The sequence below is a fragment of the Phodopus roborovskii genome, unplaced genomic scaffold (genome assembly GCF_943737965.1).
Source record: "Phodopus roborovskii unplaced genomic scaffold, PHOROB, whole genome shotgun sequence".
NCBI lineage: Eukaryota > Metazoa > Chordata > Mammalia > Rodentia > Cricetidae > Phodopus > Phodopus roborovskii.
In genome coordinates, this window is record NW_026126433.1 from 5,626,189 (window position 1) to 5,646,702 (window position 20,514).

Genomic DNA, 20,514 nt, shown 5'->3' on the forward strand with positions numbered 1-20,514 from the left:
ATGTTTTTGCTCTTGAAGGATGTAGATAAAACTGAGTCTTTTGAATCCTCAAAGCCCATCCCCAGTGGTGCACCTCCTCCAACAAGGTCACACGTCCTAACCCTTCCCAAACAGTTCTGCCAACTGGGAACCAAGTACTCAAACATATGCACCTGTGAAGGTCATTCTTATTAACGCCACCACACTCTCTGTACTGGCTGGCTTTGAGTGCCACCTTGACACACAGAGAGGAAGGAGACTCAGTTGAAGAAATACCTCAATGAGACCCAGACGTAAGGCATTTTCTCATTTAGTGATCATTTAAGGAGGACCCAGACCATGGTGAGTGGTGCCATACCTTGCCAGGTGGTCCTGGGTTCCATAAGAAGGTGGGCTGAACAGGCCCTGGAGAAGCAAGCCAATAAGCAGTTCCCCTCCATGACCTCTGCATCAGCTCTTGCCTCCATGTTCCTGCCCTGTTAGAGTTCCTGTCCTGGCTTCCCTCAGTGATAAACACAATGATGAAGTATATGCCAATTAAACCTTTTCTCCCCTTGTTTTTTGGTCATGGTGTTTCATTGCAGCAATGTAAACCCTGACTATGACAGTATCTCACATACATTTAGCTCCAAATAGACATAAATTAGATATGTAACCTGACTTTCCTTTCTTTCCTATCTCTCTTCTCTATAAGAACCTGACCGGGGTGACCCTACTCCCACCCCAGGCCCTCATTTGGTCAAGAATTGACCTGTCATCCTGGTGGTATCAATTCTTCCCTTTCTTTGGAGTACAAGATCTAAAAAGAAAAAATTTAAACTGTTTTCTCAAGCCAGGTAATTTGGTGGCTCTGTTCTGCTGGTCTGTAAGCCTAGAGGTTCAGACAAGATGATCACAAGTTCAAGGCCAGCCCTGGTTACATAGTAAGGCTGTGGTGGTTTGAATAGGTATGGCCCCCATAGAGTCATGTTTTTGAATGTTTGGCCCATAAGGAGTATGTGGCCTTGTTGGAGTAGGTGTGGCCTTGATGGAAGAAGTGTGTCACTGTAGAGATGGACTTTGAGGTCTCGCATGCTCAAGTTACACATAGTGTGTTACACAGACTTCTTCCATTGTCTGTGCATCAAGATGTAGAACTCTCAGCTACATGAGAACTTCTCCAGCACCGTGTCTACCTGCACGCCACCATACCTGCTGCCATGATGATAATGGACTAAGCTTCTGAAACTATAAGCCTCCCCAATTAAAAGTTCTCCTTTATAAGAGTTGCCATGGTCATGGTGTCCCTTCACATCAATAGAATACTGGCTAGATTCTTGGGGAACTTGGTGTTGTCTTAGTTTGGCTTCTATTGCTGTAGTAAAATACTGACTAAAATCAATTTAGAAAGGAAAGGGTTTATTTGACTTACAGTTCCATTAGATTGTCCATCACTGAGGGAAATCATGGAAGGAACATGGAGGCAAGAACTGAAGCAGAAAGCATGAAAGAACACTATTTACTGGCTTGTTCCTCCTGACTTGGTCAATTTGATTTCTTACACGAGTCATGACTACTGGCCCAGGAGTAGCACCAACCACAGTGGGCTGGGCCTACCCACACAATAATTAATCTAGAAAATGCCCCACAGGTCAATCTGATAAAGTATAGTTTTCCATTGAACTTCCTCTTCCTAGATGACTCAAACAAGGACAAGTGAAATTATAAGTCCTTTTAGAACTGAGCACAACATGCTCTCATATTCTCCATATGTTAACCAGTCATGAGTTTTTGCATTAATTGTCACTTACTACAATTCATTTGATAAGGGTTGAGAGATGCCCTAATCTATGGGTAAATGAGTAAGAATTCAGAAGCCAGTTTATTTCTTTGTCCATTTAGGAGGGTAATAATACTATTGAACTATACCCTGTGACATAGCCAGCCATGAGTTTTTGGCCCAATTAATAGTGCAAAGCATGAGTTTCATCTTGTGGATCAGACCTTAAATCCAATCCAAAAGTGGTTAGTCACTCCTGTAACATTTATGCCACTACTCTACCAGTGGACATATCTTACCTGGACAGCTATTATTGTAGCTCATGGGGTTCACAGCTGGATAAGACTATTGCTTATGTTTTCCCTCTGGTAGAATGCAAAGAGACTTTCAGCACTATGAAAGCTAGTAAGGATGAGGATTCCTGGTTGGAACCACCTTGATTTCTCTATGTCCTATGAATCAAGTATATGGTGTCTTCAGCAATACAACCTTACCGTTAAGTACTGGAGGGTAACCAAGAGCATTGGCAATAGTCTGTAATATTTTGGGGAGCCCTGTTTGAACTCACTGACCGATTAATCAAAAAGAGATAGCCTATAAACAATACTGAGTTATTTTATTTGATAGCCTGTGGTGTCTGGGAAAGGCATCATCCCACCATTGTATGGTAACTACATTTGAACTTCATTCACATATATATGTGTGTGTGTATATATATATGTGTGTGTGTGTGTGTGTGTGTGTGTATATATATATGTATATGTATATATGTATATATACGTAAATTTCTATAGTAGTAAGTTTCTAGCATAGAGTTTTTATTGCTGTAAAGAGACACCATGACCACAGCAACTCTTATAATGGCAAATATTTCATTGGGGCTGGCTTAGTTTCAGAGGTTTAGTCCACTATCCTCATTGTGGGAAACATAGCATGCAGGCAGACACGGTCCTGGGGAAGGAGCTGAGGTTCACATCTTGATCCGCAGAGCCACCCTGCGGTGGGTGCCTAATTCCAGCAGTGTTTGGAGCCCGGATACCGCAAGAATTTGGCGCCTGTGGTGTCTGGGACCAGGAATGGGTGGCAGCTGGAGGTTGTTGTAGGGAGTCTACGACAGGAAAATCCCAGACTCACTCAGAGGGCTTGGAATGAGAGAGGAAAAGGCAGCCACAGCAGCCACAGCAGCCCCAGCTGCTGAAAAGCCAAGGGGGAGCAGCTCCCTCATGATTTAGTGTCCTGAGTCAGATACTGGATGAAGTGTTTACCTAATTATTCTTTCTCGATAGAAACTTGGAAGTCAGATATCATGGTAAGAACCTGAATGATCAGAGAAGCAACCAGTGACCTATTCTCCCCCACCCCACCCCTTCTCATTCCTCAATCCAAAAAAGGGCAAAGACTCTCTGAGCTACACCCCACTATTTCCTATCTCTCTGCCTTCAGTCCTGTAAAACCTCTATGGTTAACTTTGCGTAGGTACAATTCCTTAAACAAGAATAGAGGAATAGCACAGTATGCTAAAACAAAAAACTTAAGTTTGTATCAATATCCTCTCTCCTCTTCTGGTTCCCATTCTGAGGTCAACACATTTTTAAAATATACGGGCTGATTTAATTCAGTAGGTTTTTTTTCCCTACTATCCAATGTCTTTCCTCAGCCATTGTTGCTTTCTCATTAGTTTTTTAAAATTAAAATTAATAAAGCACTGTATACTCTATCTCTGAGGCTTTTTATTACTCCTTTCTCTTTCTTAAGAATATCTTTAAAGGGTGATTAGATCTTTCTATCAATTGCTTGTCCTGTAGGAATATGTGGGAAACCTGTAATATGATTTATTATTATCTTGTAATATGCAAAAAAAAACTTTCATTTTACTAGAGACGTATGCTGGAGCATTGTCAGTCTTAACTTGTACAGGTATTCCCATAATGCTCATAACTTTGAATAAATGTGTAATTACAGAATCAGCCTTTTCAGAACTCAAAGCAGTTGGCCATTGAGATCCTGAATATGTATCTATGGTATGGTGCACATATTTTAACTTTCCAAACACTGCAAAATGAAACATTATTTGCCAAATTTCATTTTTTGGGTTCCTTGTGGGTTACTTCCTGCAGTTAGTTAGAGTATGATTATACAGCAAGCATGTAGTACAGTTCCTTTTAATTTCCTTGGCTTGTTGCCAAGTATTAGAAAAATCTTTCTTTAAACCTTTGCTATTAACATGGTGTTTCTTATAAAATTCTGAGGCTACTAGCACATTTTTTTTTTTACCAATAGCTGATCAATTTCATCATTATCTTGTGCTAGAGATCCTGGTAGAATCATATGAGATCTGATATGTGTTACATAATATTGTGGAATATTTGATTGCACTGTGATACCCAAAGACTGTGCTATTAAAATTAACCTTGAATCAGGGGGTGGAGCCAGTGACTGACCAGAATTAGCCATAAAGAACCCAGGGACATGGATAGATAAGACACCCAAGGAAGGAGTAGGAAGGGACATAGAGATTTCACAGTCTCCTTGATCAGGGCCATATGGACACAGATGCATTTGTTGGGTTTCTGGTTAAAAATAAAAAGTGGGGGGAGTCAGTTGATCATTCCTCCTCTGCTTCTTTGGTACATCAGGTTTTCACCCCAACATTTGACTCCTGAGTCTTTACTGGTAATAGAACAACTTAGATAATAGAGAGCTGCCCCACTCCCACTCCCAAGCCCTCCCTGAATGTCACAAGCTTTTCCATTCATTGTCCATATCACCTGGACATGCATCCATATCACAAGGACATCTGTTCAACTATGTTCATAGCAGCATTATTTGTAATAGCCAGAACCTGGAAGCAACCTAGATGCGCCTCAACCAAAGAATAGATAAAGAAAATGTGATAGATAAACACCATAGACTACTACTCAGCAGTTAAAAAAAAGAAAAAAAAATGGAATCTTGAAATTTGCAGGCAAATGGATGGAACTAGAAGAAACTATCCTGAGTGAGGTGACCCAGACACAGAAATACAGACTTTGTATGTACTCATTCATAAGTGAATATTAGACATAGAGCAAAGGATAACCAGCCTACAATCCACAACCCCAGAAAAAAAATAAATAAAAATAATTAAGAGAGAGCTAGTCAGTAAAAGCCTGAGCTGGTCAAACAGTTTATAATTGATATAAGCCTGTGTGTTTATTTGGGACTAAACAGCTGTGGGACCAAGCAGAACAGAAACTTCTATCTACAACCAAGATTCATGAAGATTAGATTTGAATAGGTGAGACCTCCCCAACTTACAAAGACTAACAAATGTCTTTCATTTGATCAGTTATGAAAAATAAAAATTTAGAAAAACAATATTTTTGAATGATAATTTACCAAAGGCATTTGCCTTATTGGCATGAAAGGAAAATGGATTTTCTTAAGCCACATGTCTTAAATGTTAGACTGTAGATTATCATACGTAGCCACACTACCTTTGACATCTGCTTTTGAGTTTTCAACAAAAATGATTTCTTTTGTTGTTTGGTATTAAAAACACATTTAAGAGATTTAAAATGGGACCCCAATCACCGGGCCCCTATCTAAGGCACCCACATTCATAAAAGAAACACTACTAAAACTCAAAGCTCACATAAAACCTCACACACTCATAGTGGGAGACTCTCACCACTAGACAGGAAAACTACACAGAAACTTAACAAAGAAACAAAAGAACTAACAGAAGTTATGTCTCAATTGGGTTTAACAGACATCTATAGAACATTCCATCCAAACACAAAAGAATATACCTTCTTCTCAGCTCCACATGGAACCTTCTCTAAAATTGACCACACACTAGGGAACATAACAAACCTCAATAGAGGAATGCCATCCAGTTGGGGTCATGTAGATGTGACAGGTCATGTGAAGTAGGGACTAGGGCTTCTCTCCTGTCTCTAGATTAAGGCAGTTATCCCTCCATGGGGGATATGTTCGCAAAGTCCTTTTTGTGCACCAGGGATCAAAACAGCTGGACTAAGCAGCCCTACAGACTACAGCCAAGATTTCTGAATCTTCTTCAAATCCCCCATGACAGCGCCCCTTACCAGCAGGAAGTAGTTTGGAAAGAACGACGCCCAAATTCCCAAATATTGTGTATAAATGTTTTGTTTTCATTTAATTGGACTTTGTTATATAAAATAAAATAAAATAAAAAACAAACCTCAATAGATACAAAAAAAATTGGAATAGTCCCCTGTATCTTATCAGAACACCATGCTTTAAAGTTGGAATTCAACAACACAAACTGCAGAAACCCTACGTACTCATGGAAACTGAACAATGCACAATTGCACCATACCTGAGTCAAAGAAAAAATAAAGAAAGAAATTAAAAACTTCCTAGAATTCAACGAGAATGAGGATACAACATACCCGAACTTATGGGACACTTTGAAAGCAGTGCTACAAGAGAAGTTCATTGCACTAAGTACCCATATAAAGAAAATGGAGGATAGTCACATTAGAGAATTAACATCACAACTGAAAGCCTTAGAACAAAAAGAAGCAAATTCACCCAGAGGAGTAGATGCCAGGAAATAATCAATAAAGTAGAAGTCAATAAAGTAGAAACCAGAAAAACAATACAAAAAAAAAAAAAAAAAAGAAAAAGAAAAGAAATCAATGCAACAAAGAGTTGGTTTTTTTCAAGAAAATCAACAAGATAGACACACCTTTATCCAAACTAATGAAAAAGCAGAGAGAGAACATGCAAATTAACAAAATCAGAAACAAAAAGGGGGACATAACAAAAGACACTGAGGAAATCCAGAAAATTTTCAGGTCATACTTTGAAAACCTGTACTCCACAAAAATTGAAAATTCAAAGGAAATGGACAAATTTCTGAATAACTATCACTTACCATTATTAAATTAAGAACAGATAAGCAACTTATATAGACCTATAACCCCTAATGAAATAGAAGCAGTCATCAAAAAGCCTCCCAACCAAAAAGAGGCCCATGGATAGTTCCAATACTCCTCAAATTGTTCGACACAATAGAAGTAGAAGGTTCATTACCAAACTCTTTTTACGAGGCCACAATTACCTTGGTACCCAAGCCACACAAACACACAGCTAAGAAAGAGAACTACGGACCAATATTCCTCATGAACATTGATACAAAAATACTCAATAAAATACTAGCAAATCAAATCCAAGAACACATCAGAGAAATCATCCACCATGACCAAGTAGGCTTCATCCCTCTGTTGCAGGGATGGTTCAACATATGAAAAATCTATCAATGTGATCCACCATATAAACAAACTGAAAAAGAAAAACCACATGATCATCTCACTAAATGCTGAAAAAGCCTTTGACAAAATTCAACACCCTTTCATGATAAAGGTCTTGGAGAGATCAGGGATAATAGGAACATACCTAAACATAATAAAAGCAATATACAGTAAACCAATAGCCAACATCAAACTGAATGGAGAGAAGCTTAAGATGATTCTTCTAAAATCAGGAACAAGACAAGGCTGCCCTCTCTCCCCATATCTCTTCAATATCGTACTTGAAGTTTAGCTAAAGCAATAAGACAACAAAAGGAGATCAAGGGGATCCAAATTGGAAAGGAGGAAGTCAAACTGTCTCTATTTGCAGATGATATGATAGTTTACATAAGCGACCCAAAAAACTCTACCAGGGAACTCCTTCAGCTGATAAACACCTTAGGAAAACTAACAGGATACAAGATAAACTCAAAAAAAAAAAAAAAAAAAAAAAAAAAAAAAAAAAAGATCAGTAGCCCTACTTTATTCAGACAACAAAGGGGCTGAGAATGAAATCAGAGAAACATCACCCTTTACAATAGCCACAAACAACATAAATTATCTTGGGGTAATGCTTACCAAACGAGTGAAAGACCTATATAGCAAGAATTTTGTGTCTTTAAAGAAAGGAATTAAAGAAGACACCAGAAAATGGAAAGATCTCCCATGCTCTTGGATAAGTAGGATAAACATAGTAAAAAATGGCAATCTTGCCTAAAGCGATCTATAGATTCAATGCAATCCCCATCAAAATCCCAGCACAATTCTTCACTGACCTTGAAAGGATAATAATCAACTTTTCATGGAAGAAATCACCCTGAATGAGGTAACCCAGTCACAAAAAGAGGAACATGGTATGTACTAGCTCATATATAAATTTTAGATATAGAGCAAAGGATCACCAACCCATAATTCACACTGCCAGAGAAACTAGGATACAAGGAGGAATCTAAGAGAGTCATACAATGTCCCTCACAGAAGGGGAAAGGAACAAGATCTCCTGAATGTATTGGGAGTGGGGGGGGCAGTGAGTGGAAAGGGAGCTAGGAGAAAGAGAAGGGGAGGAGAGGAAAGCATGTGGGACTAGGAAGATTGAGTCAGGGAAAGAATAGAGAAGAGAAAGATACAGAGACAGAGACAGAGAGGCAGAGAGAGAGATGCCAAAAAAGGGGGAGCCATTATAGGTTTGAAGAGAAAACTGACTCTAGAGAAATGTCCAGAGACCTACAAGACTGACCCCAATTAACAATCTGAGCAATGGTGGAAAGGCTACCATAAATGTCCTTCCCTGATAATGAGACCTCAAAGGTGTTCACTGTGCAGGACTTGGTGGTAGAAGAGGCTAAACGTGGTGATATATTATTTATGATTTAATAAAATTGCCTGAAGTATCAGAAAGCAAAGCCAGCCAAACTAGTTAGCTGAAGAAGCTAGGCAATGGTGGCACACACCTTTAATCCCAAGAGTCAGGAGACAGGCAGATGAATCTCTCTGAGTTCAAGGTCACCCTGTCTTACACAAGAGTGAAGAGTAACAGAGCTCCCACCTTTATTCCCAGCACCAGGGAGACAGGAGGATATGGCTAGGGAGAGAGAGAAATAGGAGGAGGAAGAGACAGGAACTGAGAGCTTTTGCCTCTGAGGATTCCTGGAGACAGGATTGCCATTACAGCTGAGTAGAGGTAAGATCTACTGGCTTAGCTGCTTTGCTTCTCTGATCTTCAGCTTGAGGCTTGAACCCCAATATTTGTCTTTGTGCCTTTTTATGCTTTGTGTTACAGCTGGAGGTGGGTGTTCCCTCTTGGTCAATTTAATCTTTTTCCTGGGACATTTTCTCTTGTTGATCCATCCTTCTTTAGATATCTCACTTGTCCAGTGGTCTCTGGATTCCTTAGTTGGATGCTTTTATTCTCCTGGAAAGACAAAAACAAAACCTTTCCCCAACACTAACTTTGGGGGGCATGTTTTTTTGGGGGAGAAGGTTTTGTCTTTGCTAGGGCAAAAAATTAATTTATTTGACAACACAAATCAGTATTATCTTTTCATTTAAAAGCTTTGTTTTGAAAATTCAAAATGCTGAGTTCATATGAGACTGACAGGAACAGTTTACAGAACTTTGAATTCAGAAATAGTTAATCATAAAGCTAACAAATACAACCAAGCTGGCATTGCAGAAACCTTGGAAAAAATGGCTTCATTATTAAAAATAGTTTTAGTGAGTTAGAGTTAATTAAATCCTTTATAAGTTGCCTCGGACAAGGTGTTTTATCACAGTAAACAATAACTAAGATAGATGCTAATTGCAGCTGAATATTCCAGTGTCTCTATGTGCCACATTTCATTACCCATGAATTCATTGATGGGCATGTGAAAGCAGAGCTGTGATGGTCACGTGCACTTGTCGGGTGCATGGCAATGGCTGCACCCAGAGTGGTTTAAAAGGAAGCAATCAGGGAGTAGAGAGAGCACCAGCTGCTCTTCCAGAGGACTCGGGTTCATTTCCCAGCACTACATGGCAGCTTACTGTCTGTAACTCCAGTTCTAGTTACTAGGCTGCAAGTCCAGTTCCAGGGGACCTGATACCTTCACACCAATGCACATAAAATAAAGCTAAATAAATTATATAAAAAATGGAAACAATCATAACTCTCCACAAAGCTCCTAGACAGGATCCCAGACAGGACTGCAAAAGGTTCAGGTAAACATCTGTCTGCTTGTGTTCTGTAAATTCTTCTCTTCGTGTTCTAAAACACTAAACTGTGAAAACAACAGCGTTTGTGAAGAATCTGTCCAGACATGAGTTTCTTCTGTATTTCCCATTCTCCATAACAAATGAGAGAACTGGTGCTCAGGAAAGTTAACACGGCAACAGTAATGCAACCTCAACATGCGAAACCTTTTAACTTAAAATTTTTCATACAGTATATTTTGCTCATTTCTCCTCCCCTAACTTCTCCAAGGTCCTCTCTACCTCCCCACCCACCCAAATTCTTGCTCTCACACTGCAAGAAAAGAAGAAAAAAATAAAGAAACAAGAAAACAGCAAGGCCGAAAACATAGCCATATAAAATGAAATAAAAAGCCCACAAATAAACATGGAGTATGTTTTGTGTTGGTCGACTACTCTGGGACATGGGGCATGCCTGGAGTGGGTTAATATACTTTTCACCGAGAAAACAGATTTTCCCTTTCCCAGAAGACATTGATTGCAAACAGCTTCTTGGTCAGGGATAGGACTTTGTGTCCACTTCTCCTTCTCGGGGCTGGGGCTTTGTGGGTCTGAACCTGTGTGGATACTTATGGGTTCTCTCATTCTCCACGAGTTCATATGTATCTGGAAGATGCCATTTGCTTGGAGTCATCCACTACCTCTGCCTCTTACACTCTCTACTTCCTCTTCAACACAGATCACTGAGCCTTGAAAGGAAGGATCCAATGAAGAAATCCACTTAGGACTGAGTGTTCCAAGTCTCTTACTCCCTGCACACTGTTCAATTGTGGGTCTCTTTATTAGTAACCATTCTCTGATGAGGGTTGAACAATACATTAGTCTATGAATATAGCACCTGTGCCAATAGTGTTCCATTCCAAAAGTCCTTTCCTCTGCGAGTGAGTTCTAGCCAATTCCCCGCTTTCCTTGTCTCAGATTCAGGTGCTTTGGTCTTTTGTTGAAGTTCTTGATATACCTGGAGTTGAGTTTTGTGCGAGATGATAGATATGAATCTGAATCTATTTGCATTCTTCATACAGCTATTCAGTTTAACTGGCACTGTTTGTTGAAGATGCTGTGTTTTCTCCTGAGTGTATTTTTGCTTCTTTGTTAAAAATTAGTTGTTTATTGGTGTGTGGACCTATATTGGTGTGGTCTTCAATTCACTTCCATTAATCAGTGTATCTATTGTTATGCCAATACCATGCCATTTCTATTATTATATCTCTGTAATACAACTTGTAATAAAACCTGAGAGTGATACATCCAAGAATTCTCTTATTGTCCAGTATTGTTCTATAATAATAGCTTTTCTATCCTTCTGTACAAAACTGAAAATTATTTTTCAGTTTAACTGAAGAATTGTGTTATAATTTTGATGGGGATTGCATTGAGTGTGTAGATTGCTTTTGGTAGGATGAGAATTTTCAGAGTATGACTTCTATTTTAATCCATGAGCATGGTAGATAATTTTTAGTTTCTGGTGTCTTCTTCAAGTTTTTCCTTTAGTGTCTCAAAGTTTTTAATATATGAGTTTTTCACTTGTTTAGTTAGAATTACCCTAAGATATTTTAAATTTTTGAGGGTATTATGAAAGGTATTGTTTCCCTGATTTCTTCCTCAGTCTGTCATTTGTAGATGAAAAAAGCTTATTTTTGTATGCTAATTCTACTGAAGGCTCCTACCTTACAGAAATTGTAAGCTGTAGATATTTCTCTCCATTCAGCCTGGTGTTGTCTGTGGGCTTGCTGTAAACTGACTTTGTTGTGGTGAGATATGTCCCTTATATTCCTACTCTCTACAGGACTTTCCTCATAAATGGATGTTGGATTTTATCAACATATTTTCTGAATCTAATGATAAGATCATATGGGGTTTTTTAAAGTCTGTTTATGCAGTGGTATATTAGTTTAAATTTAATTGGTCTCCACAAGCTCATAGGGGGTGGTACTATTAGGAGGTATGGCTTTGTTGCAATAGGTGTGACCTTGTTGGAAGAAGTGTATCAATGTGGGGTGGGCTTTGAAGTCTCATATATGCTCAATCCATGCCCAGTTCCCAGTTCACTTCCCGTTGCCTTCTGAACAAGATAAAGAATTCTTGGCTCCTTCTCCATCACCATGTCTGCCTGCATACCACCATGTCACACCATGATGGTAATGTACTAAACCTCTGAAACTGTAAGCTACCCCATTAAATCTTTTCCTTTATAAATAAGAGTTGCCATGGTCACAGTCTCTTCACAACAATAGAAATCCTAACTAAGACAGATGAATCACATTTATTGATCTTCATATATTGAGCCATCCCTGCATCTCTAAGATGAAGTCTATTTGACCATGGTGGACGAGCTTGTTGATGTGTTCTTGGATTTGGTTTGCAAGCATTTATGGAGAATTTTGCATCTATATGCAAAAGGGAAATTGGTATGTAATTTTCTTTTTTGTTGGGTCCATATATGGTTTAAGTATCAGGGCATTGTGGCCTCACTAAAAGAATTAGGCAATGTTCCTTCAGTTTCCATTTTGTGAAATAATTTCAGGAGTATTGGCATTGATTCTTTTTTGAAGGTCTGTCTACAAGAATTCTGTGCTGAATCCATCTGGCCCTGGGCTTTTTGTTTTTGTGGTGTGTGTGTGTGTGTGTGTGTGTGTGTGTGTGTGTGTGTGTGTGTATTTGGTTGGGAGGATTTTTATTGCTGCAATAGGAAATTATAGATTTGTTTAAATTGTTTATTTGGTCCTCATTATAATTTTGGTATGTTTGTTGTATTTATTATGAAATTCATCAATTTCTTTTAGATTTTCCAGTTTAAAGCATGTCCTTATAGTTTTCTGAATTTCTTTGGTATTCATTGTAATGTCTCTCCTGTAATCTGTAATTTTATGAATCTGGATATTCTCTCTATGACTTTTAGTTAATTTGGCTTAAAGTTTTCCAATCTTGTCGATGTTTTAAAAGAATCAAGTCTTCATTGCATTGATTTTTGCATTGTTCTTTGTTTACATTTCATTGATTTCAGCTTTAAGTTTGATTATTTCTTGTAGCACAAATAATAAAAACCCAGAGACAGATACTGGGGTTAAAGCTGAAGGTCAGAGAATCAAAGCAACCAGCCACTAGAGAGTTCTCACCTCTACCAATGCTTAGACCAAAAGGACGATCCTGCTCTCAGACTGCAGCTCTAGATTGCATCTGTCTCCACCAAACCTCAGAGTGCCTCAGACTGCCTCTGTCTCCTCCTGCTGGATATTCTTTCCAGTTCTGGGATTAAAGGTGTGGAATCCCAAGAACTGAGATCACCTTTGTGTGAGCTCTATTTCTCTTTAGATTGGATCAAGTTCCTGTAACTCTGAGTGACCTTCAATTAACAGAGCTCTGTCTGCTTTTGTTTCCAGAATGCTGGAATTACAGGTGTGTACCACCACTGCCTGGCCTCTATGGCTAACTAGTGTGGCTGCTGGGATTAAAGGTATGTGCCACCACTGCCTGGCCTCTATGGCTAGCTAGTGTGGCTAGCTTTGCACTTTGATCTTCAGGCAAGCTTTATTTGTTAGATCATAAACAAAATACCACCAAAATTTCTACCTGTCAATTCTTTTTTAACATTATTTCTTCTTGTTTTGCTAGAGCTTTTGAGTATGTTATTAATATGAGATTTCTCCAGGATTTTGTTTTTGTTTTGTTTTGTTTACGTGTAGGGATGTAGTGCTATAAACTTGCTTCTTGGAATTGCTTCTGTTGTCTCCCACAGGTTTGGGTTTGTTGTGTTTTCAATTCCATTCGGTTCTTAAAAGTTTTAAAAGGCAAGTGTGGTGGCATACACCTTTAATCCCAGCATTTAGGAAGCAGAGGCAGTCAGGTGGATCTCCAAGAATTCGAGGTCAGCCTGGTCTTCAGAATGAGTTCCAGGACAGACAAAGATACACAGAGAAACCCTCCCTATCTTGGAAAAAAAAAAGTTTTAAATTTCCTTCTTGACCCAATTGTCATTCAGTAGTAAGTTTTTCAGCTTCCATGAGTTTGTATACTTCCTGTTATTGTTCATACCCAGCAAGTCTTGAAGGAGACACTCAGTATGTGATGATGAAGGAAGGCCAGAGCTCTTCAACTCACCAATGGCTGTCAGCTTCACACCTATGAGCACAGTCCCCCTGCCAGAATCTGCGTCTCTGAAGAATGTGTTGAAGAAGTCTCCTGCAGTGGTTGTCTCACTTAGCAGCCTGGAACATGGGTGGATGCCATGTTCCAGGTAGCAGAGCTCCCAGAAAACATTACTGTCCTCTCCAAAGCTCTCTAAGGTCCCTAGAGACAACTCATGAAGCAGAAGGCTGTGTGCACTACCTAGGGAGCTGCTGCCTGAAGCCCCAACACACCAGGACCTACGGGCACAGGAGTCTAGTTATTTAACTGGTTCCAGAATATGTGAGCTTCCTTCATGAAAGCGGTGGTTTGAAAGAAATCTGCCCCAAATGGGAGTGGTGCTATTAGAAGGTGTGGCCTTTTGGAGTAGGTGTGGCCTTGTTGGAGGAAGTGTGTCACTGTGGGGGCTGGCGTTTAGGTCTCTTTCCTCAAGTTTTACTCAGTGTGACAGTCAGTCTACTTCCTGCTGCCTTCTGGTCAAGATCTGCCTGCACACCTCCATGCTCTCCACAGTGATACTAATGGACTGAACCTCTGAAACCGCCTCAGTTAAGTGTTTTCTTTTGTGGGTTTTGTTTTGTTTTGGTTTTGGTTTTGGTTTTTCAAGACAGGTTTTCTCAGTGTAACAGTCCTGGCTGTCCTGGAAATCTCTTTGTAGACCAGGCTGACCTGGAACTCACTGTGATCTGCCTGCCTCTGGGATTAAAGGCATGCATCACTGATGGGAGATGTCATTCTGTATATGTTTCTCATACTGGTTAATGAATAAAGCACTGTTGGCCAATAGGAAAGGAAGATAGGAGGGACTAGGAGACAAGGAGGAAATAGGAAGGAGGAAGGAGGGGTCAACATGGAGAGTCTGGAGAGACTAGAACCACCAGCTGCCTCTCGCTGGTAAGACCACGTGGAAATACATAAAAATGGGTTAATAATTAACACAGAGCTAGCCGATAAGAAACTAGTAACTGGCCAACAGAATTATATCATATACAGAGTCTCTGTGTGTTATTTGGGGCTGGCGTGGCGGCGGGACCAGACCAGGTGGCGGGCGGAAAAACCTGTACTCCTTACACATCACCACTGCCCAGCTAAATGTTTTCTTTTTAAGAGTTGCCATGGTTATGATGTCTCTTCACAACAATTTAAAAAAACAAACAAACAAACAAACAAAAACAAGACAATGAGTGCCAGTCATTCATTACCTTGAAATCATCTTTTTATCATAAATTTAACCCCATTATTAAATATGTTCACCACTTTTGATCAGCGCCCCTCACACCTTTTTCTTTTTCTTTCTCCTCCTCCTCCTTCTTTGACACAGGGTTTCTCTGTGTAATCCTGGCTGTCCTGGGACTCACTTTGTAGACCAGATGGCCTCAGCATCAGCCCCTATGATTTCACATCTTTTGTAGAATCTGAAAGAGCCTTGTATTACTATTCAATGTCTCTCCCTTTATATAAGCACCATGTTGGTTTGAATGCAAGTTGATCTTGGTCACTGTTAGCCAGTTTGCCATGTTTGGTAACAAAGCAGCTGAGACAATCGATTTAAGACAGAGGTTTATTGTCACTCCTGATGAGGGATTTTATAATTGATTAGTTGTGGGTTTTCTGCAACCTTCACCTGCAGACTGACAAACCGAGGGAGGCATGAAGGCCCTGCAGCACAGCATGCTCAGTAGACAGCTGACTGAAACTGCAGGAGTCTGACCCCAAGTGGTATACTGCGGTCGTATTTAAGCTCAGCACTATCTGATGAAAACTGTCCTTGTGATGGTTATCTCAACCCTTTGTGCACAACAAAGTACACCTAAGTCTCATCGATGAATAAGTAAATCAAACACAGTTCAAATGTGACTACATCAAAACACTTTGGAAAGTATATGTGACATCTTCAATAAAGATAGGTTCTATACATTGGCTGGAAGAGGGTCCTGTGCCACAAAGTCTCTAGCCACACAGATTGTGCAAAGGCCACCAGGCTAGAAAGCATGTCCACTCCAGCCTTCTGGGAAGAAAATAGGCTTTTGCAATCCTTCCCTTGAAGGAGCAACCCTGTATGCTTAATATTCCAGACTCCCCTACCACACGTCTGTGAACACAAAGACTTCCATGCACCATACAATTAGTCCTGTTGCTTTTGGGCCTGTGGCAAGATAGTATATCAATTCATGGGATTGCCTGGTGGAAGCAGTTGCTCTCCTTATGGCAACAGGGAAGTGAAAAAGAGGTTACAGGTCCCAGTGAAGCAAGCAAACGTGGGGACTAGCATAGCAACCTGGGACTCCGCTTGGTTTGGTATCTTACATACCCTCTTCTAACAATGCACTTGAAAACCTAAGATCCTCATCCATGTACACACACTCTTCTCAAACACTGCATCTAGCCACCTGTTAGCAACCCAGGACCCTCATCTACATCAAACTGTACTTGCTCACTTAAAAGAAGGAGGATAAACAATGGGTAAGTGTCTCCTCCCTTCAGTAATCATCAAACAGTTTCTATTCAAGTGTGGTCCCAATATCTAAGAAGGAAGGTTGATCTGTTCTGAACTGGTCTTGGGTGCCTTACAATAGGGCAAAAAACTGTGTTCTCTAAGTGAGGCTTTAGAGAGAATCACCTATTTACCATCTCATAATTAGATATGCATAATTAGATATGCTGCTGTGGAATATTATTTTAACTAGGCAAAGATGTGTGACATTCCCTTATGCTGCAGAATATTACTTTAACTGTGTAGAGGTGTGTTACATTTGTTTATGCTGCATTTGTTTAACAATGTAAGGATGTGTGTTTAATTATGTAAAGATGTGTTGCATTGCTTTCCCCTTCCCTGCCTAAGGCACCCGATTGGTCTAGTAAAGAGCTGAATGGTCAACAGCTAGGCAAAGAAAGGATAGGCAGGTCTGGCCAGTGGAGAGAGAATAAATAGGAGGAGAAATCTAGGCTTGAGAAAGAAGGGGGAGATGCTCAGAGCTGGAAGCCAGGCAGCAGCCACAAGAAGCACAAGAAAGGAGAAAGGTAAAAACCCCAAGGCCAAAGGTAAAAAGAAACACGTTAATTAAAAGAGCTAGCCAGAAGCAAGCCTAATCTAGGCCAAGCGGGTTTTTTTTTTTTTTTCCCCTCCAAATTACGATCTTATTTTACACACCAATCCCAGTTCCCTCTCCCTTCGGTCCTCCCATGTCCCCCACTGAACCCCTCATCCCACCACCCTCATCCACTCCCCAAGGAGGATGAGGCCTCCCATGGGGCATCATCAAAGTCTGTCACATCATTTGGGGCAGGGTCAAGGTGCTCCCCTGTGTGTCTAGGCTGAGAGAGTATCCCTCCATGGGGAATGGGCTCCCAAAACCCATTTGTGCACTAGGGATAAATACTGGTTCTACTGCCAGAGGCTCCATAGACTGCCCTGGCCTCCTAACTGACACCCACATTCAGGGGGCCTGTCTCCGTCTTATGCTGGTTCCCCAGCTGTCAGACTGGGGTCTGTGTACTCCCACTTGCTCAGGTCAGCTGTATCTGTGGGTTTCCCTAGATGGTCTTGACCCCTTTGTTCATCACTCCTCCCTCTCTACAACTGGATTCCAGGAGTTCAGCTCAGTGATTAGCTGTGGATCTGTGCTTCTGCTCTCATCAGCTACTGGATGAAGGCTCTAAGATGTCATTTAAGGTAGTCATCCTTCTCATTATAGGAGAAGGGCATTTAAGGTAGCCTCTCCACTATTGCTTAGATTGTTAGTTGGGGTCATCCTTAAGGATTCCTGGACATTTCCCTAGTGCCAGATTTCTCTTTAATCCTATAATGGCTCCTTCTATTATGGTATCTAATTTCTTGCTCTCCTCTATTCTTCCCCTGACTCAATCTTCCTGCTCCCTCGTGTTCTCCTCTCCCTTCCTCTCCCTCCTACTTCCTTCTTCCCTCATCCAGGTTCTGGCTATTACAAATAATGCTGCTATGAACATAGTTGAACAGATGTCCTTGTTGTATGAATGTGCATCTTTTGGGTATATGCCTAAGAGTGGAATTACTGGACCTTGAGGTAGACTGATTCCCATTTTCCTGAGAAACCACTATACTGATTCCCAAAGTGGCTACACAAATTTACACTCCCACCCGCAATGGAGGAGTGTTCCCTTTTCTCCATATCCTCCCTAGCATAAACTGTGGTGTTTTTGGTTTTAGCCATTTTGACAGGTGTAAGATGGTATTTCAGAGTTGTTTTAATTTGCATTTCCCTGGTGACTAAGGATGTTGGGCACTTTCTTCAGTGTCTTTCAGCCATTTTGGATTCCTCTATTGACAATTCTCTACTTAGTTCTGTATCCCACTTTTTAATTGGATTATTTGGTGTTTGCTGACTAGCTTCTTGAATTCTTTGTATATTTTGGAAATCAGCCCTTTGTCAGATGTGGGGTTGGTGAAGATCTTTTCCCATTCTGTGGGATGCCATTTTATCTTGTTGATTGTATCCTTTTAGGCTGAGCATTCTTAATAACAAGTCTCCATGTCATGATTTGGGATCTGGTTGGTAGCCACAAATAAAAAGTGTGGTACAATATGCATATGACTAAAATCTGATGCATAATGGGAAGGAACATGAACCATTGATCATGTTACTTACATTGTCCAAGTCTATCCAAACTATATTCCCAGCCACTGAACTCCTGTCTCTGAACCCCATAAAAACTAACCACAGCGAGTGTCCTCACTCATATGGTGGGTTCTCAGGCTCAACAGTGTACCTGTCTTTTAAAGTCAGCTAGTTTTGAATGAAGTCACCTTGCTGCTTTGGAAACTCTGTATGTGCCCTTACATCAACCCTTCGAATAAGAGGCCAAGAACCTTGCTCACAGATAGCCCAAACCTGGCCCCAATAACATGGTTGGCAAGCCAGCCAAGAGCCTAGAAAACATTCTTTCTATCTTACTGAAAAAATACCTGAACTGTGGTCTAGTCCTTTTCATTCCAATGCCTGTGGCTGACAGTTGGCCCAACTAGCTAGCTTTGTCAGAGAGCTGTGAGTCCATTTAATAGAGCCATGTCAGTTCATGGGAGTTGTTTTTATTTTTGTGTTGTTTGTGCCCTGAGAAGGAACTTCTTAACAATCATTAATGCCCTAAAAATAAACTATGTGCTGCTCATGACATACACCTAATTTTAAGTGCTCTCTCTCTCTCTCTCTCTCTCCCGTGTGTGTGTGTGTGTGTGTGTGTGTGTGTGTGTGTGTGTGTGTGTGTATGTGTGTTTGAGTACCAGCTGTGCGTGACACAGCACACACATAAAAGCCACAAAAGAGTCGGTTATCTCCTTCCACTTTGGGATTCAGGAATCAGACATAAGCTATTAGGATTGCACAGCAAGCACTTTTCACCTCTGAGCTGTCATGACAGTCCAGGGATGATTTTTAAAAAGTTTTTTTTTTTCACATTTATGTGTGTGTATGTGTTTGTGTCACAGCATACACATAGAGGTCAGAGGCCAATTTGCAGGAGTTTGTTTTCTTCCACCACAAGCCTGGGAGAGTTCATAAGGAAGCCTGAGGTTGATGTATCTATCTGTCTGTCTGTCTGTCTCTGTCTGTCTTTGGAGAGCTGAGAACTGGATGTAGGGCCTTACTCTATCTTAAAAGTCTACCACTAAACCTAGAGCTTGATTGGTAGAAGCTAGTGAGCTACCAGTGTCTTTATGTCTCTGCCTCTCTGTGCTGGAATTACAGACACACTCCATCAAACCCATTATAAGTGCGTGGTGGTATTTAGCTATGAAATTCAAGGCAAAATAACTGTTGGCAAAAGAACATCATTGAACAAAGTTTGTATACCCATGGAAAGGGGCTTACAAGACAGGTATGTCCCAGGCGCAGTCAAGGTGCTTCTTTGCTAATGCTGGTGCTGGTGTTTGAACCCACAGCCTTCAGTAGGCCCAATACACACTTACCTCTGGCATATCTTCAGTCTCCAGCATGTGTTTTTACTTTCAGATCCTTTTAGGAGGCTGATATAGGGCTAAGGATTTGGAAAAATGGCAGAGTGCTGGCCCAGCATATATGAAACCCTGAGTTTGGTCTCCTGTACTTCACTAAAACATCCCAAAAGAGTAACTTTAACTGATAACTTTAACTTTCCTCCAAAAGGAAGAACTTTTATCAGATGTAACCTAATGTGACTTATTCAACTTTTCAAAGCCAACTAAAGTGAGAATGGTGTGTGTATGCATGATTGTAAGGAGTTAGATAACATATGCTGAGTTCCTTAATGACAGCTACTTCTAAGAGGACTGTATTCTTCCTGTGCCTTGCTTTCCTTATATTAACAGAATATAAGGAACAATTTATTCCTCATATTAGTACAATGGTAAAGTGAAATCTACTACTGGTGGGGGGGCACTGAGAGGAGTGAAGGGAGGGGAAACTGAGATCTGGATTATTGTATGAAAGAATAAAAAAAACAAAAACAACCTAAAATCCATAAAGATGAACGCTGCTTCTATAACCAACACGACCAGGGCCTTCTTTCCTATTTCTCCTAAAAACTGGTTTGCATAAACAGGGGCCTGGAGACCTTATGCCCTCCTCTCAGTAAGTAGGCAGAATTATGAGATGG

General features: G+C 40.4%; 1 pseudogene; it reads right to left on the reverse strand.

Moving 5' to 3' along the window:
• Positions 1–14,053: 14,053 nt before the first annotated feature.
• Positions 14,054–14,181, reverse strand: LOC127223776 (uncharacterized; annotated as a pseudogene).
• Positions 14,182–20,514: the final 6,333 nt, after the last annotated feature.